The sequence below is a fragment of the Canis lupus genome, chromosome 11 (assembly GCF_003254725.2).
Source record: "Canis lupus dingo isolate Sandy chromosome 11, ASM325472v2, whole genome shotgun sequence".
Taxonomy (NCBI): Eukaryota; Metazoa; Chordata; class Mammalia; order Carnivora; family Canidae; genus Canis; species Canis lupus.
In genome coordinates this window covers 68232331-68253480 of record NC_064253.1, presented here as the reverse complement: position 1 = coordinate 68253480, position 21150 = coordinate 68232331, and the positions used below count along the sequence as shown (strand labels likewise).

General features: G+C 49.2%; 1 protein-coding gene and 1 long non-coding RNA gene across 5 annotated transcripts in view; one reads left to right on the top strand and one right to left on the bottom strand.

Moving 5' to 3' along the window:
* The window catches only part of ATP6V1G1 (ATPase H+ transporting V1 subunit G1), a 247032-nt gene that overhangs the window by 23358 nt on the left and 202524 nt on the right, over nt 1-21150 (bottom strand). The window lies entirely within an intron of this gene.
* On the top strand, nt 1809-16069 carry LOC112650239 (uncharacterized). Of its 2 annotated transcripts, XR_004803936.2 has the most exons (4): nt 1809-2201; nt 10739-10923; nt 15314-15444; nt 15882-16069. It is a non-coding gene; the product is annotated as an uncharacterized LOC112650239 (long non-coding RNA). The 2 variants fall into 2 exon arrangements; XR_003130049.3 differs by lacking the exon at nt 15314-15444 and having other exon boundaries at nt 1842-2201.

Sequence of the window (21150 nt, the reverse complement as noted above, 5' to 3'; positions counted from 1 at the left end):
ACCAAAGGGTGGACCCCATCTTCTTTTAGTTCCTAGGAAGAAGGGTCTCAGGATCACATTTCTGGCACCCTCTCTATCTGATCACCCCTGACTCTACATCTCTTAACAATTTTCTTTTCCCCTCCTCAGGTAGTAGATGAGAAGTTTTGCAAACCAGCTGGCTAAAGAGCTGTCTAACTGTGCAACAGGGTGCCAGTGCCCTGTGCTTGTCTTAGTCTTCGGGAGGAACAGAGAGTCTCCCTGCCTGAATGCTACGCTATCTATAAGGCCAACCACCTCCACCTCCCTCTGCCCCTTTCTTCTATCTTTTGGGGAGGGTGTGAATCAATTTCATCTTTTCTCAGTAATATTTGTGGGGACATGCACGCTCTGAGGAGGACCTGAATCTACTATCACAGCAAGTGACGTGGTTAACACATCTGCCAGAGTCCTGCTGCTCACAAGGAAGAGAGCTGAGGCTACCCAGGCCTCTGTTCGTAAGCACCTGTGCGACTCCACAGAAGCCTTCAAGAAATATTAGGTGAGACGTCACTGGGCACTGGGGTCCTGCATTCAAAATAGAATAGCCAAAAAAAAAAAAAAAGGAATAGCCATTCATTCAGAGACACAGTTGTGTGTTCATTCAACAAATATTTATCAAGTATGGGCCTGTGTTGGGCACTGGGGATTTCAATCTAATCTAATAAAAGAGAAGGAAGAGGCAATCTTATTGGCCTGGTCCAACAGTATTACCTACTTGGAGCCTTTCTCGATCTCTCCTTCACCACCAGCTAGAGTAGATCACCTCCTTCTCTGAGCCCTGGTGGTAAACCAGGTTCATGCCCCTAATAGAGACCTAAGGTTTCAGGGCTTCACTTTCAGCCTTTAGGAATGCTTTTTGGCTACAACTAGCAGAAAACCCATCCACCAGTGGCTTAAATAAAGCAGACACTTACTTCTGTGCCTAATAAGACAAGGAATCTGAGAATCCAGGGTAGGTCAGAGGTCCAGGAAATCCTTCAAGACCCCAGTCTCTTCCCAATTTTTGGTTCCTTCTTCCTAAGTTGTTAGAGTTTTTTGTTTTGTTTTGTATTGTTTTTTGTTCTTCATTTTCACGCTCATCATCTCAAGATCCCACTATGGCCATAATAGGTGTTAAGTCCTCACACAACATACTAAAGAAGAAAGAAGGGCTGCAAGCAAAAAGGCTTTTCCTTCTGAGGTTCTGTCTTTTTTCTAGGAAATGAGGGTCACAAGCAGACCTCCCCTCTGATTTCTTTGGCCAGAATGGGGGCCAGAAACACTCATAAAGAGGGATAAAGAGGGATGAGATTGCCAGGACTGCCTTAGACATGTGGTGACTTACCCCGGGACTGGGGAGGAATCACTGCCCTTAACTACACCCCAGGGAAGGAGTGGGGAATGGCCATTGGGCTCTGAAGCCGGCCAACCTGGACCACCTGGTTCCCTTTGCTGGTCAGTCCCTCAGAGCCTCTGCATCTGCAATGCCTGCACCCCTCTTGCAGACACCCAAAGTGGTGGCTCCTCCTCTCCTCTCTCTCCCAGGAATACTGCACTTCCCATAAGGAGCTGGATAGCACTTGATAAATGTTTCTAAGTAAATGACAACCAAAATGGGGGTAAAAAAAAGGGGGGGTTAGTTTAATGGAGGGTATGGGGAGAAGAATTTGGGAGAAATGTGTTCCATTGACTTAGTGAGCAAACAGGACCCAAAAGCAGGAGTTCTTTGCCAGGAGACCATGACTGAGTGTCATGACCCCTTGAAACTGTACAAAGCATTTTGCATCAATGCGTATATGAATTTCAGATGGCGTGTGTCCTTGGTTTCTATGGAATCCTGAAGGGTTCTGTAGCCACCAGAGGACTCGGAAGCCCCACCGCAAAAGGCCTACAACACCACCTCCCAAGCACCCATGGGCACACCAGCTGCCAGCGTCCTAGAGTGACCTGTAACCTGCCTGGGCAGAGTGCCCAGAGCTCCCAGGCCACCACTGGAGTCCTACGACTTTCCTCCCAGGGTCACAGACTCCATCTGTTCCATTTTTAAGAGGCCAGTCCAAATGGTGCTATTATTCTGTGTCCCAGCACAGCCTGGAAAGAGTCTCTCACCGTGACTCACCACTACCGGCTCCTGAACAATGGTCTGTGGGCTCCATCACTCACGCTTGCTGCCCCACGGGACTGGGAAAAGCTGGTTCTAGGTGAGTGGTCGTGTGGGCGGAATCCTGGGGGCAGGGGCGGGGGTGGAGGTAGAGCCAGTATCCACCAAGCACATGTACTCTACCCATGCGGAGGGGACAGGAATTTGCTTACAGATGCTGGAGGCTGGAGAGCTACCTGGCAAGTTCCAAGCAGCCTGTGCATGGCCCAAAGCTTGTACGTGGAAGTGGGGGACTAAAAGGAGCCCCTTGCTTCCCTCCCTCGGCAGGCAGCTCCTCCCCACCCATCGGGATGGAGAACAGGCTGCTGCTGAGTTGGCTTCGGGAGGCTGGGTGAGCTAACTGGAGGGTGGCACCCTCTCCCCGTCGTTCAGGCTGAGACCAGGCCCGGGAGAGGTGCTTCCGTTCAGCCTCTCCCGTCTGCACCTGGACGTCTTACGTGATCTCGGAAAACGTGTCTGGTTCTCAGTTGGTTTCCTTAAGGAGAAAGTTACGGGGCTGGTTTTTACTATTGTTTCCAGTTGGCTCTGATGGCATGAGGTAACTCGGGGAGGGTTCCAGTGAGGATCCCGGGAGGCCAGGGGGAGAGGTGCCTGGAGCACTAACGGGGGGCAGGGCGGAGGAAGGAGGCCCGCCCGGGCCTCTGGGCAGCTCCTACCTATGGCTTTCCAACCAGGCTGCTCTCTCCAACCAGAGAGCTTCGCCAGTATCGGAATTTACCCGCTCACCTCCTGACTCCGAACCTTGCAGAGGATGGGACCAGCAGCTCCACCTTTAGAAAGCTCTCCATGAAATTCTGGAGCAGCTGGTGTTGGGACCCAAGATCTGAGCCCACCCAGCATGCCGCTTGCTGACCGTCCCTTTCTAGCTGCTCCATGGCCTGCACCAGGCCACCACGGGCCCCACTTGGAAAGGAAAGGATAGGCCTTCTGAAGCCAGGAATCTCTCAACGCAATGGGGTCCAGAGCTCAGCCAGGTCCTCTGAGGGCAGCGGATCTCCGGCTGCCGGCTACCCCAAGGCCACTCAGCCTGCACACATGCCCCGCACCGCCAGTCCCCTCTGAGAGGCACCAACCCCAGGAGCACAGGCCTATCAAGATCCTGCATGGAAATCCATCTGCCATTTAGCTGGCGATAGACACGAGACCAAGAGCAGTGTACTTATTATCACTGGAGAAAAAAAAATTGAATGGGTTTTTGAATAACCACGGAATGGCTCGCACAGTGTGCAGGAATTCATTATCAAAGTTGGCTCCGCTCCTCGCAGACGTGCCTTTGGCACTCTCAGCTCTGAGATTTGCATTCCTAGATGGAGGAGAGGGCCGCAGACAGCAGGCAGCTGAGACGGTGTGGGCAAGGGAAGGCTTCAGAAGCGGCCCGGGGGGTGGGGGGGTGGGGGGCTGGTTGCCTAGGAGAAAACCTCTATCAGCTGGAATTGTTTAGTTATAATGGCAGAGTCTATGTGGTCTCAGGGGAAAAAAAAAAAAAAAAAGCTATCTATTAGCATTCGTGGAGTGGCCCAGAGTTATATCTGATTCGGTGTCACAAGGAATCTTTCTCCGGCTCCTGATTCCGCTTTCCTCTGTGGGGGCTTCAGTCTTGGCCAGGCCCACCCAGCGTGGTGGCAGAGATGGTCACTGTGGCTCCGGGCGGATGGGCTACCGGCTTAGCCTCTCCAGGGAGAGAGGTCCTCTCTGTCCTAGAACATCCAGCAAAAGACTGGAAGGGCCATCTCACTGGCAGGTGTGACGTCTCGGAATAAGGCCCAGTGGCCAGGCCTGGTGCTGAGAGGTGAGGTGAGATGTGAACTGGCAGGATGGCAAAGGCTTCTCAAGGGAAAATCGGGTGCTGTTATTAAAAGGGCGAGGGTGGATGCTAGGGAGGCACTCGGTGTCCTTCCCAGCCACAGCAGCAATGAAAAGCACTGGCCCTGCCTTCTCCCACGTTCTATGCTCGTTTTCTACTACAGATTTTTCTAGATCATTATTTCTTTACTCTTCCCCACTGGTTTTGTGCTTTGGGGGAGCAGCCATGACTCCTATTATCCTGACACTAGTCGCCTCAACATCTACTGTATAGCAGGTGCTTAATAAACCCTAGTAGAATGGTATAAATAACACAGAACTGGGATTTTAAAATTCTGGAATTTTATCTTGATTCTGCCCCCAACTTGTATGTAAATTTGGAGGCAAGCCTTCTTCTCCTTGGGCCTCTTTCCACTATACTAGGTGAGGGGTCAGCAAACTTTCTTTGTAGAGGGCCAGAGAGTAAATATGTTAGGCTATGTGGGCCACAGGGTTCCCAACTACTCAGCTCTGCCATTAAAACACAAGAGCAGAAAAAGGCCATATGTGAATGAACAGGCATTGCTGCGTTCCTATAGCATTTTATTTACAAAAACAGGCGGTGGCCCACATTTGGCATCTCTCTAATATGTGATTTCTTTTTTCCCCTTTCCTTTCCCTATCGCTGTGTGGCAGTCCACTCAAAAATTCAGCAGCTTAAAATAACAGCAATCATTTATTTTGCCCATGAATCTGCAATCTGGGAGACTTGTCAGATATACCTCCTCTCTGCTCCAGGCAGTTGCAGCTGAGAAAGCTGCACGGAAGCTGGAGGAGCCACTTCCAAGACAGTTGGCTCACATGGTTGGCAGGTCGGTGCTGGCTGTCCGCTGGAACTCACGTGGGGCAGGCGGCCGGGGGCTTGATACTGCTTCATGCGGGCTTCTTCATGGGGTTGCCTGGGCCCCAAAAGAAGTTGTTCTCATCCAACAGTTGGGAAGTAGAAGCTGTCAGAGTCTCAAGACCTGAGTTCAGAAGCTGGCGCAGTGGTGGACTATTGGCCAAGTAGTCACAGAGCCCACCTGGATTCAGGGCGAGGACCCACAGTTGCCACCTCTCGCTAGGAGGAATGAACTGCAGGGAAAGAATTTGCCGCCGTTTCCAACCTACCATAGTGAACTCTAAGGGCCCTGCTAGCTCAGCTGTCCCGTGGCTTGAAGGCTTGGATTCCAGGAACAACTGTCCGATTCCCTAAACTGACTCTGTAAGAGCATCACCGTCCCCCATACCTGAATCCCTCAGGTCCTTCGACCTTCATAAGGTCCCTGCAAGCTGTCCCTCTTCTCCATCCCGGCCGCCACCACTCAGAGCAGCCTGGATGTTGCAGTGGCCTCTTGGTTCCCGGTCTATCCACATCTGCTTCCAGAATTATCCTCCTAAAGCACTTCCTTGGTGCTCCCTAGTCAAAGTCGTCAGTGACTCCCTCCTACCACCTTGGGTTCCACTTCCTTTTCCAGCCTTACTTCTGAATCCTTCTTTTAGGCTGAAAGGTCACATCCTTTACCTGAAATTTCTAATTCCTTCTTCCACCCTTCTTGCTCCTGAAATGTAACCCAGCCTTTTAGAGCCAACTTCCAAAAACCCCTTGATGCTTTTCCTAATTCTTAGACTCTAATTGTATGGTTCTCATACAGCACGGGGCCTTCACCAGTCCTCGGCTACTGGTCTCTTTGTTGCTGTCAAATCTATGTCCTTGGATGAGCTTCCCGCATCCCATTATATCACATATACTTCAGTCACTCTGAATTATTTAGCATCCCTGAAAAGATCGAGCCTTTTGGAGTCCTGGGACCTTGGCCTGTGTTCTTTCCTCCCCCTACAATGCCCTCCTTGCTCTGTCTAGTTGAAACTCAGCTCTAATGCCACCACCTCCATGAAGCCTTCCCTCAATCCCTTCCTCCCCCACAACTGGTTAGGATGCCCTTACTCTGCACCCAGGGACCCCAGTGTTTCCCTTGACCATAGCAGCTATCACCCTGTGCTCATGACACCTTCACAAAAATGTCTGTTTTCTACTAGACTCTGCTGTCTTAGAGGGCAGAAATTTAGACTTTTTTTTTCTCTAGCAATGCCAATGCCTGGCACAGAGCCTGGCATATAGTTGGCATTCAGCAAGTGTTTATTGGATGGATAAATGTTTGCTCATTACTTTTTAGGCAATTTTGAAAAACAGAATAATAAACATTTAAAGTCCAATAACACACTGGGGGAAAAAAAAACCCAAACAGTTGTTAAAGACATGATAAAGAGCTCATATATCTATATTACAAAGATCCTTTATAAGCCAATGAGGAAAAACTTAACCTCTGGAGAACACTATGCTAACAACACAAAGTAGGAAAAAATAAGCACAAATGGCCAATAGGCACATGGAAAAAAATGTCCAACAAAGCCTTACAAATTAAACATTATCCCATTTTACGTTTCATATTAGTAAACACGAAAAGTGGCAATACGTGGTTGGAATGAGGTTGTGCAGAAGGGAGCACTTTGAACCACTGCTAGTAGAACACCTTAGGCTCATTTTCACACGCTCTAAACATCTTTCACATGTGCAGCCCCTCCTAAGCCACCATTCTGCTCCGAGAATTTTAATTCCAAGGAGTTAATTGGTAATACATGTGCATCTTCACATCCAGGTCCCATTAATTCCTCAGTATTTTCGGATTGATCGCTCTGCCTCTGAGAACAGACTGACACTACAGTCGCAGGGGCTGACAGTATTTACCGCTCATGGAATCGTACCAATTTAGGGCCAAGAGCAGAAACTCCCCTAGTTTGGTGGTGGTCCAGTTATTGGACAACAGCCTGGGGGAAGCATTTCTAGGGTTGCTATAATGAAGTTGGTCATGATTTATATAGGGTCAACAAGTTCCATCATCTGCTGTGCCAGTTGGAAAACACCCAGCAATTACTTGAAAGATCACTTTGGGAGGGCAATCCTGGCTTGGCAACTAGAAAAGAAAAGTATTTATTGAGCACCTTCTATGTGCCAAGAAGTTACTCCCATGACTTCACTGTAGCTCTTCTTGGGCAGCCATGATTGTCCTATTTTACCGATAGAAAGACTAAGATACAGTGTTAAGGAGGAAAACTAACATATGAACCAGGAATGCCCCACTCCACAAGAATTGCCCCTAAATTGCTATGTCCTTAAGAATTCAGCGCTTGGACATGCCGTTCATTGTTTATGCAAAGGAGATTGAGCATAGCTATTCTGGTCGTTCTCCATAAAATTGCGTTGAGTGAAATATTGTACAACACCCAGACACCCACATTCCGTAGCCTCAAATCATCTCCCAGGTACATAATAATAGCCTATCATTCAAACGGGGAGGAAATAATCCAATTCTGAGCAGGAAGGGTGGAACAGGCTACTGAATGGATTCTCGCTTGGGGCATTTTCTTTAAAACAAGTTCTAAATCAAGGTACCTGAACATATTGTGATAATTGACTGGGGACAGACTGCCCTGCCCTGGCAACTTGGAAGGTCCTCTGAAATTATCCCTTTTTGCACATTCTTTTTTTTTTAAGAAAATAATAAAATTTATTTTATTTTTTTAAAAGATTGTATTTCTTTATTCATGAGACACACACAGAGAGAGGCAGAGACACAGGCAGAGGGAGAACCAGGCTCCATGCAGGGAACCCAATGTGGGACTCGATCCCAGGACTCCAGGGTCATGCCCTGGACCGAAGGCAGACGCTCAGCTGCTGAGCCACCCAGGGATCCCTTTTTTGCACATTCTGTAAAATAAACATGCAAGCCCCAATGTGCATTTGCATCCACACCATAAGCAAACAATGATTATTTGGCTGATGCCTCACACCTCCACCCGAGCCACCTGTACTGGTTTTTCTGGCCTCTGAGGGGATCTATGGTGGATGTACTCGGACTGCACTGAGGTCTAGGACTGGGGTCTGCAGCAAAGAGGAGGGCAAGGAACCATTAGACTAGTTAGAAATTACTTAGGGGGTCTTTTGTTTTATTGTGAGTATTGTTTGGGGGGATTAGTTCAATTCTCTGTTAAACTTTCCAAAAATACTTGGGTTTGGTTTGTTGGAGGTTCAACAAGTACATGTATTCAATTTGGAGGTTTTTTAAAAATTTGTTTAGGTTTGTTTTTGCTTGCTTTGAGTTCAAACACCCGCTTCAGGGACGCCTGGGTGGCTCAGCAGTTGGGCATCTGCTTTCGGCTCGGGGTGTGATCCCAGGGTCCTGGGTTCGAGTCCCTCATCAGACTCCTTGCACGGAGCCTGCTTCTTTCTCTGCCTGTGTCTCTGCCTCTCTCTGTGTGTCTCTCATGAATAAATAAATAAAATCTTTAAAAAAATACCTGCTTCAAAGGTCTGATGAAATGAAATATAAAATCATACACAGACAGACACCCAGCAATAAAGCCAAGCAATATCGCTGTAGCTATTCTTGATAAAATTTAATGGTACCACTCACATCAGCTGTCTTCTTTTATCTTCTTGGTATCCCTGCCAATCCCCACTCTAGAGATGGGGAGTTTATTGTAAAAAGTAGTTAACTGACTTGTGGCTTGTCTGACATATCCAGTGGTTCTCAGTCTCCTTGTGGGAGAAGATGCCTTTGAAAACTGGAGTTTGGGGCAGGTCACTTGGAGGGAAAAGACTTCAAATGCAGTAATTATGGTATAATGGCTGCTAGAGTGGGAGAGCCATTAAAGGATGCTTTAATGACTGCTTCCTGGAAGGCACCCCCACCCCTCAACTATGCCCTTCACCACCTACACTCCTATAGTGCCCTGACCAGGCCCCATATCTAGCCCTGCATTGTCCCATATGGCAACCACATGCCACATGCCACATGCCACCAACGAGCACTTGAGATGCAGCCGTTCTGAACTGAGATGTGCTGTAAGTGTAACATACACACAGGGTTTTGAAAATGCAGTACAAGGAAGGAAGGTTGGGATCCCTGGGTGGCACAGTGGTTTGGCGCCTGCCTTCGGCCCAGGGCGCGATCCTGGAGATCCGGGATCGAATCCCACATTGGGCTCCCGGTGCATGGAGCCTGCTTCTCCCTCTGCCTATGTCTCTGCCTCTCTCTCTCTCTGTGACTATCATAAATAAATAAAAATTAAAAAATAAATAAATATTTCAAATTTCTAAAAAAAAAAAAGGAAGGTAACATCTCAAACATTTTTTTTTCTTTTGTTTGCATGTTGAAAGAACATTCTCAATATATTCGGTTAAATAAAATGTCTTACAAAAATTCATTTCACCTGTTTCTTTTAACTTCTTTTAACCAGAAAAGTTAAAATTACGCTACCAGAAAAGTTAGCTACCAGAAAAGTTAAAATTACGTATATTGTTCACGTTGTATTTCTATCGGACCGTGTGCTCTAGAGTTCAAGTTCTCCCATGTTCCGGAAAATACAAAAAAACACCTCATTAGAGCCAGCTTGATGTTGCTGTTGCCCTTTGCTTTTTACCTGTAATAGGGCAGTGCAAGGGACATGGTTCCTGAAAGATCTCACATGATTTAAGACAAATCCTGAGCAAGGAAAATGGGTACTGCCGCTTACCTGCTTAAGCCATAAATCAGGAGCATGAACCCAGAATACAACTCATCCCGGACCCTTTCCAGCTTGGAAATCATTCTTTCCACAGTGCGTTTTTTTTTTTTTTTTAATTTCAATTTAGGGGAATGTGCATCATTTCAAATTTTGCATGCAGTATGAAAGCTTAGTGAATATGTTTTATATCACAATGTTTAGAGTTCACAAAATCCAGATTCGCTTGGAGTACAGAGCATGTCCTGCTCTGCCCTGCATCTTATAACCACTCGGGGTTCGGTGGACGGAGGATACAGAGTAGCATCCTTTCTCAGGATGCTAGGTAAAACGTTTCTACATAGTGATTAAAGCTTCGCCCCAGGCAGGTAGAGACAATCCAGTGGCTGAGAAATGCTGAATTAGTCAGGACAGGGGCAGGGCAGGCTACAGGGCAGGGATGCCTTCTCACCCTCCACCTCGTGTATGATAGCAGCAGCCTTCTGAGTGTGAGCTTAGCACCCCCGATGGGGAAGGGACCTCAGAAGTCTCAGGGTGGCCCTCCACCCCATGCAGGAGGCTCGTTTGCACAAGGCTTGATGGTTGCAGCCATCTGGCTTCCGCTGGAACCTCTCTCTCGTAATGGAAAGCCCTCTCTCACTCCAAGGACCCAGGTGGTTAGGTTTGGGGGGTTGTTTTTTAACAGCTCTGGCTGTATAAAGTTCATGCTTGTGATGAAAAATGTGGTCAGGTGTTCACTCTGCGGTGAACTAAATGAGATCTAGACTTCAAAGCAACCCCCTTCCCCCAACAAGGATGAGTTTGAATTCAGCCTTAGCTATTTACATTTTTGCACTCCTCTGAACCAATTTCAGCACCAGTTGCTTTATAAAAAGAAAGAAAGAAAGAAAGAAAGAAAGAAAGAAAGAAAGAAAGAAAGAAAGAAAGAAAGAAAGAAAGAAAGAAAGGGGCAGAGAGAAGGCTGAGGTACCTGTGCTGCTGTAAAGAGATGGGAGAGGGGCGGGGGAGGGCTCTCGGGATTCTAAGTGCTGCGCGTGCTGGTCCAGAGTCCCTACATCCTTAAAACAGGCAGGGGCCGCCTTCCCAGTGCCCAGCAAGCTCCTGCTCTCTCGGAGATGAAGATGCGTCGGCTATCACTCAGCCCCGCTCCCGCCCGGGCATTTACACACTGATTTGTTCCCGTGTTTCCAGGTGCAGACGGTGGCGGGCAGCTGAGTAACGATCCGTGGGTGAGGACCGATCCAGGGTGGCCTTTGGGCATCGAGGAACAGGTGCAGCATGAGAGGAGGTGACCCAGAGTCCCGTGAGGGAGCAGAGACTCTGCAAAAACAGAGAGAATGAGACAGAAAGAGCACTTGATTTGGAGTCAGCCAGACGTGAGTATAAATCCTAGCTCTAAAAAAAAAAAAAAAAATCCTAGCTCTGTCCCTCGCCCGCAGTGTGGCCCGGAGGAGGCCCGTCGTTGCTTTGCTTCTCCTGCATCTATAAAATGGGACCAACAATCTCTCCCTCACCACGTAGAGCGGTAGGTAAAGGCTCAGCATCCCGAGCCAGGCTGCAATTCATTAGCTGTCTGACCTTTGGAAACTCGTCTTGGGGCAGATTTGTGGAGGCACAATTGACATCTAAGAAGCCTCACATGCTGGCAGCGTACAGCTTTATGAGGTTGGACCCGCACAAACACGGGAAACTGTCCCCACAGTCAAGGCGACGAACACATGCGTCCCCCGCCAGCCAAGCTTCGTGGTGCTGCCCCCACTCCTGGGCTCTCACCTCCAGGAAACCATGGCCCGGCTTCCTGTCCCACAGACCAGGCTGCATTTTCTTTGTTTAGTTTCAAATAGTTCCTATTGCAATGTCACCAAGGCCACCGATCTCGGACATCTAATGTCCCAGGAATCTCCCCTGATACGTGTTTACCTCTGACAGAGCAGTTTTCATCTCTAGAACCTCAGTTTGGGTATTTTGGTTTTTAAAAATATCTTCCTTATACCTTTTTTTTTTTTTTTTTAAGAGAGAGAGAGAGCAGGGTGGTGGGGAGGGAGAGAGAGAACCTTAAACAGGCTCCGAGCCCAGGATCAACCCTGAGATCACCACACTGAGACCAAGGTCTGGGCCGAAATCAAGAGCCCGATGCTTGAAACCAACTGAGCCATCCAGGCGCCCCTCTTCCTTGCATCTATTTACCATGTCTGATCTTCCTCTGGCTTCCAGAACATATGAAATAACGTTATAATGCCTGTTTTCCTGTTCTTATCTGCTAATTCTATCATCGATGTCATTTCTGGGTCAGGTGTGATTGATTTTTCTGCTTATTTTGCTGCTCTTGCTGGCTGGTCATTTCTTTCCTGGATGCCAGACACTGTACATTTTACCTGGTTGCGTGCTGGACATCATTGTCGGAAACAAACAAAAACAGATGTGAACAGATCCCATTTTCATTTAGTACACTTCTTACCAGCAACGATACAATGTACAGCCTTTTTTTGGTTTTGTTTTTATATTCTACTTTTTACACATTTAGTCCGTCCACTTAAACATTTTCTCTGGCCAGGCCACAGTTACCTATTTCTAAAATGTAGCTGTTTTTCTGGAATGTGATTCTGTTCCTTGGAAGCAGGTTTGTTTGTTTGTTTGTTTGTTTGTTTGTTTGCCCCCCCCCTCCCCTGGAAGCAGTTTGATCCTTTGAGGGCTTCCTTTTGGGCTTCCCTGGCAGGGCCAGAGCAGTATCAGGTGCTAATTCTCCGCACTACCGAGGCAATGCCCTTCCCAGGCCTCTAACCGGCCCCACATCATGAGAGTTTCCCACGCTGGCCGTGGGTACAGGCACTAGTCCCATCCCGGGGGAGCTCTCAGCAAGCAATATTTCCTCTTACTCTCTTGGGCGGATCTTGCCTTGGACTCAGTTTCTTCACACTCAAGCAGTGATCGGTGAACTGGATACTCACGAATGACCCTTTGCAGGGAGCTCGAGGCCTCTGTCCCCGAAGCTCCCCTCCCTCTGGTGCTCTGCCCTGCAAACCCAAGGCACCCTGACTTCCTTGGACTCCCAGCGCTGCTGGAGTCCTCAACTCAAGAATGTGCTGGGCTCTGCTAGATTCCCTGGAACTGCACCTCGGAGTGGAAACTCCCCAGGCACCAAGCTGGAGCCCGCCTAAGGTTCGCCTCATTTGCTTCCCATCTCTCAGGGCTCACTGTCCTTCGCTCACCGATAGCCGCCGTCCTGAGAGCTGTCGTTTGCTTTTCCAGTTATTTCAAGGAGAGCAAATCCGATGCCTGCCTGCTATTCCAGTTTGGCCAGAAATAGACGCCAGGAGAGTTACGTATTTAAATTCCCTGTGACTCCATTTCCTCCCCTATAAAATGAGAATAAGAATAGTGCCTATGTCACAGAGCTGTCGTCAGGATTAAAGGCATGAATACTGGAATCTAATGCATAATAATTGCTCAGTAGGTAGAAGCTGCCCCTTGTTGCTGCTACGATTCCTGTTGTTGTTGTTTATTGTTATTATCATAGGATCTGGGATCTATCTGTGAAACTCCTGAATTTTCGCTCCCAAGCTCAGTGCTTGACACTTCATTGGTATTAAATATTTGTGCCTTTACAATTCTAACCCAGACTTCTCCAGCAGATAACTACTCATCCTCTTACTTTGGAGCCAGCTAAGAATGACCTTTGAGATCTTTAACAGCCATAATTTCTATGCCTCAGAGATCTAATTGATATTCTCATCGAGCAAATTAGCATTTGCAGCAAACATACTTCACTCCAGATTTATTATGCTCCCTAAATTAATGTAACAAGGATATTCTGAAGAGCAAACCAGAGTTTAATTCATAGGAGTCTGGAGGTCAGTGTCTGAGTTAACTGGAGGAATTCAAGGCAGGAAAGAGAAAGCCGCTTTCTCTTGCCCATCTGGGCAAATGGGACAGAAAACTCGGTTCTCAAAAAAAGGAAACAAGCTATTTGGGATACGCAGTTGAATCAAAAAGAAATAGTGCCCATCTGGGCAAATGGGACAGAGAACTCGGTTCTCAAAAAAAAAGGGAAATGAGCTATTTGGGATATGCAATTGAATCAAAAGATATAGTGAGCCCAGCCCCACAGTGCCCCTCATCTCCCACTCCTGGCTCTCAGACGGCCTCCCTCGGTGCCATGTGGTTGGTGTCAGATGCGATGCTCGTGACTCGTCACGGACCAGACATCCGACTGGGTCATCCTGGAAGCCTGGGGAAAGCCAGCACGGGAGGCAGGTCACAATGTGTCACCTGAACAAGAAGGATGTGCTCCAGGGCAGTGTCCGACAGTCTCTATCTCATTCTTCCCCTGAGACCTCTGCCACCACCTGCTTCCCAGACCAGAAATAGAGTCTGCTCGTGCTTTTCCATCTGCCCAGGTGGTGCGGAGACTTCCGGCTCCGTGGCTTACCAATCCCCAGACAGTCTCCTACGAGCCAGGAGCCCCCTGGTACTGCTTTATCTTGTGTAAGAAAAGCAACTTTATGTCATAGGAACTAAAACCCATATGGCCGAATCAGCGGTGACGACGGGTACGCTGGTTTCTCATAATAGTACATGCAGTTCATTAACAAACTCGCAGTTGCCCTTTTTTCCATCTCTAAAAGCAAGATAATCACGAACAGATTTTTCACAAATATCTACGCACTAAAAAGGATGAAATCAGGTCCCAAAGGGTGGATTAGGGTTCATGGGTTATGAAAGAATCCATGATATTCGGGGATCATGTCTGCCCTCAAACCGAGGGCCATGGTTTAGGGCTTGCATCGATTTTTTTATTCAACAGTTATTAAGAAAAAATCTGAGATCATCTATTCTCAGGGGGCTGCGGTTCAATAGGGGTCATAAGACAAAGACATAAATGATCAGAACTCAGGGTAGGAAATGCTTAGGGCTCGGAAGTTCATCGCCTAGCAGTTAAGATTTAGAACTTTGGAGTCAGACCTCCTGGGTTGAACCTACTGGTTGTGTCTTTGATGAGCTGCGTGTCCTTGGGCAAGTCGTTTTATTTCCTGAGCCACTGTATTTCCCACTGGCCTCCTCTTTGGTAAATTGGAGATAGGAGAGTGGTTGCGTGAATCAAACAAGGTGAGGTATGTAAGGTAGTTAGATCATTGCTCGGGGTCAGTTACCTCATCTTATTAATTGCTTTTCCAGGCCAAAGGAGGAGTAGATCCCAAACAGTTTCCCACAGAGGGTGGCAGTCACTTTGGTGGCTCCCTGGCCTGGGAGAGAGGGTGGGGTTGGGAAACTGGAACATTGTGCTCCTACTCCGTGCAGACCACAGAATTTTTTTTTAGATTTTTTTATTTTTTTAAATTTTTTAAAATTTTTATTTACTTATGATAGTCACACAGCGAGAGAGAGAGGCAGAGACATAGGCAGAGGGAGAAGCAGGCTCCCCGCGGGGAACCCGATGTGGGACTCGATCCCAGGACCCTGGGGTCACAACCGGAGCCAAAGGCAGATGCTCAATGCACTGAGCCCCCCAAGGCGTCTCGCAGACCACAGGTTTCAAGATAAATTCAGATTGGTTCTCCTTCCATCTGAAGGCCAGAGCAGCCTCGGTGTGGGCTACATAAGTTCTGTGTCCGCTGATTTTCTTGCCTCGTGCTCCTTATGCTCGGAGCTTGAACTCCCACCCGATATGCTAAGATGTCCTATCTCTGGGTGATGCAGCTTGTCCCAAACAGAATGTTCCCCTCTCTGTGGCTGCAAACTCACTTATGAATGGCATCATCTTTCCAGGGATTGAAGATGGAAAAATTACTGACACCCTCAGAAGCTCATTTTTCTCCTTTCCGGCACCCTGTGTTGTTCACCATCCTGCCCATTGCCCCGTTCGGATCCCATACAATCAAGGCTTGTCCATTTGACGGGTTAAGTATTTCCTGAATCCACGCACACAGCCATGGCCCTCTCCAGGTCGTCATCCCCTTCTCCTGATGGGCTGCAGCAGCCTCCCCCCAACCCTGGTGTCTCGGCTGTGGCCTTGCCCGTTGTCCACCCATTCTCCTCTCTGGTGAGGCTGAATGAAATCCACCTGCGGGTCTATCCTGCTGTAAGTCTTCCATGACTCTCCATACAACCTCCATACAACCATCTCAAGTTTGTTTGGGGCCGCCATATGCTTAGTTAGAAATCCTACTTTCTAGTTTTCCTGGAAGCTTGTGACCAGGTTCTGGTCAAGGAGATGTAAACAAAAATCTACGGGCTGGGCTTCTAGGGAAGCCGTATTTTCCTGATTCAAAGGAAGGAATTCAACTGGTACAATGCACCTTTTTCTCTTCCCTGTTCCTGTCTGGTACCTGGGCAGATGCCTGTGGGAGGAGTCATCCTGATTGATCCCAAGAAGATGAAAGTCATCCCCTAAGGTTGGTGGAGCAGGAAGCTAGAGGAAGCCTGTTTGCCCAATGAGTTCCTGGACCAGCCACAGTCACCCGGGACCACCCAGCTCCTGATTTCTTGTTACGCAAGAAAGAGAAATCTCTGTTCGGTTGAGTAGCCGCATTTTGGTTCCTGTCACTAAAGTCCGCCTCGGCCTTAACTGATGTACCCTCTCCCATCATCTAGAGCTGCAGTTTGCTAACTTTTGTGAGCATCCAAATTGTGGGGGCACCTGATACAAATTCAGGGTGGGAACCTCACCCCAACAGATTCTAGTCTACGCGGATCTGCAGGAGGGTCTGCCACCGGTATTTACTGATGTGTCATGTAGGCCAATGAGAAAAGCACCAAATCCTGGAACTTACACTTAGATGGTTAAGGAAGGAAACATACAAATGCTGTGTTTATGAGGAATTTTAAGAACTGGCCTCTATAACTTCTCTGGTCTCATCTCTGGCCATTCCCACTGCTGTACTTGCCCAGAACCTTCCATTTGGTGACTTAATTTGTGCAGTTTCCATGTCTATGAAGCTCTTCCCACCTTTCTGGCCCTGGGCCTTTCCCAGACCACAAGATGTAGCTTAGGTATCACCTCACCCGGGGAGTCCTCCAGGAACACTCAGATTGTGCTTTTTGTTGACCACCGAGGAGCCCTTGAAAAGCTCCGGATGGAGAGAATGTTCCAGAAGGTGGAAGGGAGGAATGGAAGGATGTGTTTGTGTGGTCAGATTTACATGCCCATCTGCTCCCACTGCTTTGGCTTGAATGGAGGTAGGAGGGCGGAGACTGTAAATTGTATTGGTTTTTGTTTCGACCCTTCATTTATAATAACTCCTAGAGACTGGGATCTGCAGCCAGAGTGAAGGCGTGCCTCAGAAAATTATTAATTTTAGTGGGCTGTTCTCTCCTTTTCACTTTTCATTTACATTTTGAGAGTTAGAGTCAACACCAAGCATAATAGAAGCAATCAGATAGGCTCCAGTGGAAACCAGGAACATCTAATTAAATCCTTATATTTGCAGGTCTGGTTCTCAAGGGAGGAAAAAAACATGTGACTGGCTTGATATTTATAGAGTGCATTCATTCATTCAATATGCATTCACTCATTTATTCACTCTCTCTGCGCTGACAAGATTCTCTTGGTTACAAATAAAAGAAACAGAACTCAAGCTGTGTTAAGTCAGACAAAGGAAATTCACTGGCTCCTGTACTTGGACAGTCCAAGAATTCAACTGGCTTCCCACACTGGGGGCTTAAATTATGCCCCAAATGTGTCCTCCTCTTCTGTTCCTTCTTCCTCTCTCCTCATTTTCCTTCTTCCTTTCTGCTGCCTCTCCTCTTCCCATCTTTTGGTCAGGCTCTTTCCTTGTGGCAAGTAAAGGAGCCTCCAGCAACTTCAAATAAACATCCCAACAGGTTAGCACAAACGTTATCCACTGCTAGAACCAACCAAAAAATCCCAAGGTGAACTCTAATCTGGCTTGTGTTATATGTCTCTACCTGAAACTGATTTCTGTGGCCAAAAGTTTGGAATAGTCTGATTAGCTTGGGCTGGGATATATGCCCAGGGTAGAGAATGTGAAGAGTCAAGTCCAACCCCACCTATCACAGGGAATGTGTACAGGATACTGAAGAGACATAACCACAAATTCCACAATCCCATCCATCCAACAATCCATCTATCCACCCATCCATCCTTCCATCCATCCACTCATCCAATCATCCATCCACCACCTATCCTCCCATCCAACCACCCATCCTTCAATCTTCCATCCATCCATTTGTCCATCTTACAAGCATTTTTAGAGCCTTTTCTATGCTTGGCACCGTACAGGCACTCATGTCAGGTCATCTACCACACAGCTACTGGGCAGGATGAGGACTTAGCTAGCACAAAGCTTAGCCCAAAGTAGTGTTTGAGTAAGTGTTTGAATGGATCAATAGATGACCTGAATCTTAAGTCTGGGTCCCTAGGATGATAATGCCCCTGTTGTAAAATGAGAATATGGGCCTGAAAAGTGGCTCTGGGGTGAATGGAGCTATGCCAGGCAGAGTGCTTGATTGAACCTCATGATTGATGGTTCACTTCCTCTCCCCTGATTGCAGGAGCGCCAGGCAAGGATGGGAATTCTCTGCTGTTCTACACTGTCAGTCTCAGAGACTGGGGATGGAGGCAATTATTCTGAGCCATCAAATGAATAAATATTTTGGAATGAGAGTCAGCAGGGAGATGTGATGGGATTTAAATGCTGATACAATATGCCGGGCTGCTTTCAGGAGCCCTTAGTCAGCGGGCAGAGCTGGGATTGGGCAGGCAAGAGTCCCCCAGCCAGGGCACTAGCATACCAGTAACTCGGGTCCTCAGTCCCTTCCCCTCTCTCAGGGGATGCTCCCAGGGAAAGGAAGGACACTCTGTCATTTAGCCTCTATGTCCACCAGCATTTGGATCATGTCAGTGGGCACTCGGTCTCTCCACCAGTGATGGGAAGTCTCCTGGTGATGGAGACATAGACTTTGCTGCAACAAAGTCCCCCTCTAAGCTTGCCACCCAGCATTAAATAAACATTAGCCCCACGGGTTGAGCGGGGTCGAAGCTCAGAGTTGGTTGTAGAATAGGATTTTTATGAGCATTCTCAATTTTCAGTGAATTCATTTTTTTGTTGGATTGTTAATTCACTCATAAATTTCTTTCTGCCTTCATTCATTCACCCAGCAATCATCGGTGAGGTGTATTATTAATGCTGCATCCAGATTCTTATTGTTTCTGTGCCCTACACCGGCTTCTTAGGTGGTTCTTCCCTTCCAGCGGCCCACATCTGTGACTCTTACCAACCCTGCCCTTGGGGATGTACGTCCTCCCCATTCCCAGGGTGCCTTGAACCAGTGACTGCAACTTATATTCCAGTGGCCCATAGGATTGGGCCGAAGCTGCCTGGGAGGGATTTTGTCTGAAGTCACATTCCTTCCCAGAAGGCTGGGGCTAGGGTGAAGCAAGTGACATAATGGCGCACCAAATTTAAGGGGACACTCACTCTGAGATTCGTGCACCAACGTCCACAGTTTTGCATCCTGGGTGCCTCACGCAGCTCCCCAGGCTCTTGCCCTCCTCCCCTTCCCTGTCTCATCCCCGACTCCCCTGGGAGTGCTTCATGATACCTGGTGTCCGCACACCTGTGTTCGGGCTCTGTTCATGGAAGCCTGGACAAAGTCCACTAAGCACTGTGTGCTGGAAACTGTCCTGTCTGCAGAGAGAGGCACGGGACATGGTCTCTGCCCTCCCAGAGCTTGCATTTCTGGGGGGACCACGTGGGGCAAGGCCCCCTCTCCGCATATAACCCTGCTACCTCTGGGTGCAGTCCTGAGGAAGGGAGAAGCCCACCTGGGCGTGCCGTGTACCGGCTTCAGCTGCCCGGTTACTTAGAGCTGCCCCAGGCTGCTGCTTTGAGGAGGATCACAGCATAGGGAAGATTAAAACACTTTTTAAAATAATTGGTTTTGTACAGTCAGTTGCTGCACACGTCCTCGGATTTGCATGCTTTAAAGGCAAAGAGATTTGTTCTTAATTAACTCATCTTGCAGTACTTGGATGAGAGGTTTAGTGCAATCCTGGCTGCAGGGGGACACTTGCCTCTTGTCACCAAAGTGCCTTAGTGTGGAGATAGGGCGTGAGGCCAAGGCATTCTGAAGCCTCCAGGCAGAGGAACCATGGAGTCAACAAAGGGATTTCAATCTTGGAGTGACCCCCAGGGACTCCCCCCCCCTGCAAAATTCACCTTGTAGTGGGTGGAACTGTGTCCCCCCAAAATCATGTCCACCTGGACCCTGAGCAGCAAGTCAGAGCCACGGACTGGGAATCAAGAAATTGCACAGAGTGGCAACTGGCTGGCGACCCTGATGTGGCCCCTGCCAGCCTCTCGCTAAATCTTTGTCTAGACAAAAAACAAGAACGAGAACGAAGTTCCCAGCAACCTTAGATGGAGCTTCGAATTACAGCCAGAGTGTGCGAGGAAATGACACTAATCCGAGGCTACTGCTGCAGGGGACCCGGGTAAAACCCACCTAGGCTTAGGTAGGGGGTACGGTGGACCCTCCTTTTGGTCCAGGTAAGAGAGTGAGCCAGGGACAGTGGCCGCAGAGAGGAGCTCCTGGAGCCTAGCCCCCGTGCAGGCTCTGGTGCAGCAGGTGTGGGAGGAGGCCGAGGCTCCGTGTTTCCCAGCACCTTCCGGGCCGGGCCGGCAGGTGCAGCTTGGGATAACGGGGCTCCCGGTGGCCTGGGAATGGGGCGCCGGGCCTGGGAGGGGATGCAGTCGGCCTCAAGGGCAGCTCCCCGGGGAGGCAGCTGAACCAAGCTGTGACTTCTTGCAGACCATCCGTGATGGATGGAGGGGGGGTGGGGGGGTGGTGCAGGAGGATGTCGCCGCCCCGCCCCATGACCCCAGACCTGCCAGGCACTGGGCTGGCGGTGCCGCTGGTCAAGGCTCCAGGGCAGCGCTCGCTCGCTCTCCCCTCCACCCCCCCGCCCCCGGCCGGCAGGGCCAGTTCCTAGGCCTGGACCCACACATCTCTGCAGCGCAGCCTCCTTGGCCAGTGGTCCCCTTCGGCCTCGCCACTTGGGACAGACTGAATGTTCCTGCCTCTGCCACCTGACTCCACAGCGTGATGAGGCCTGGCGGTGGCATCTTTGGGACGTACCTAGGGGTGGATTAGGTTATGGAGTGGGGCCTCCTTGTAAAGGGAGGAGGAGACATGAGGTCCGGCTCTGTGCAGCTCCCGAGGAGCCAGCGGGTACGTGGCCCTCCTGGGAACCGCTGCACTGCCCCCCGACCTCAGGCTGTCCGTTCTCCAGAAGTGCAGCAGCACAGTCCTGGGCCCGGAGCCACCTGGTGCACAGCATCCTGCCTCCCACCTCCCCCCCCACACACCTCAGTTCTGGGGCCTGGAGCCACCTGGTGTATGGCATCCTGGGACAGCAGCCAGGGGCAGGCCGGTAGTAGGGGCACCAGGCCGGGCTCCCAGGCCAGAGGAGGGGGACCAGCTTCCCTGTCCCCGTTTGCCTGCTGGTCTGTCTGCTGCCCCGAAGCGGCCCGGTCCTGCACGCCCCACTGGTTGGGGCTCCTGGCTGGCGGCGCCCCCTGTGGGATGCCAGCAGCCCGCAGCTGCACCTGCTCTCCGGGTCCTGCCCGCAGTCTGCCTCCGTG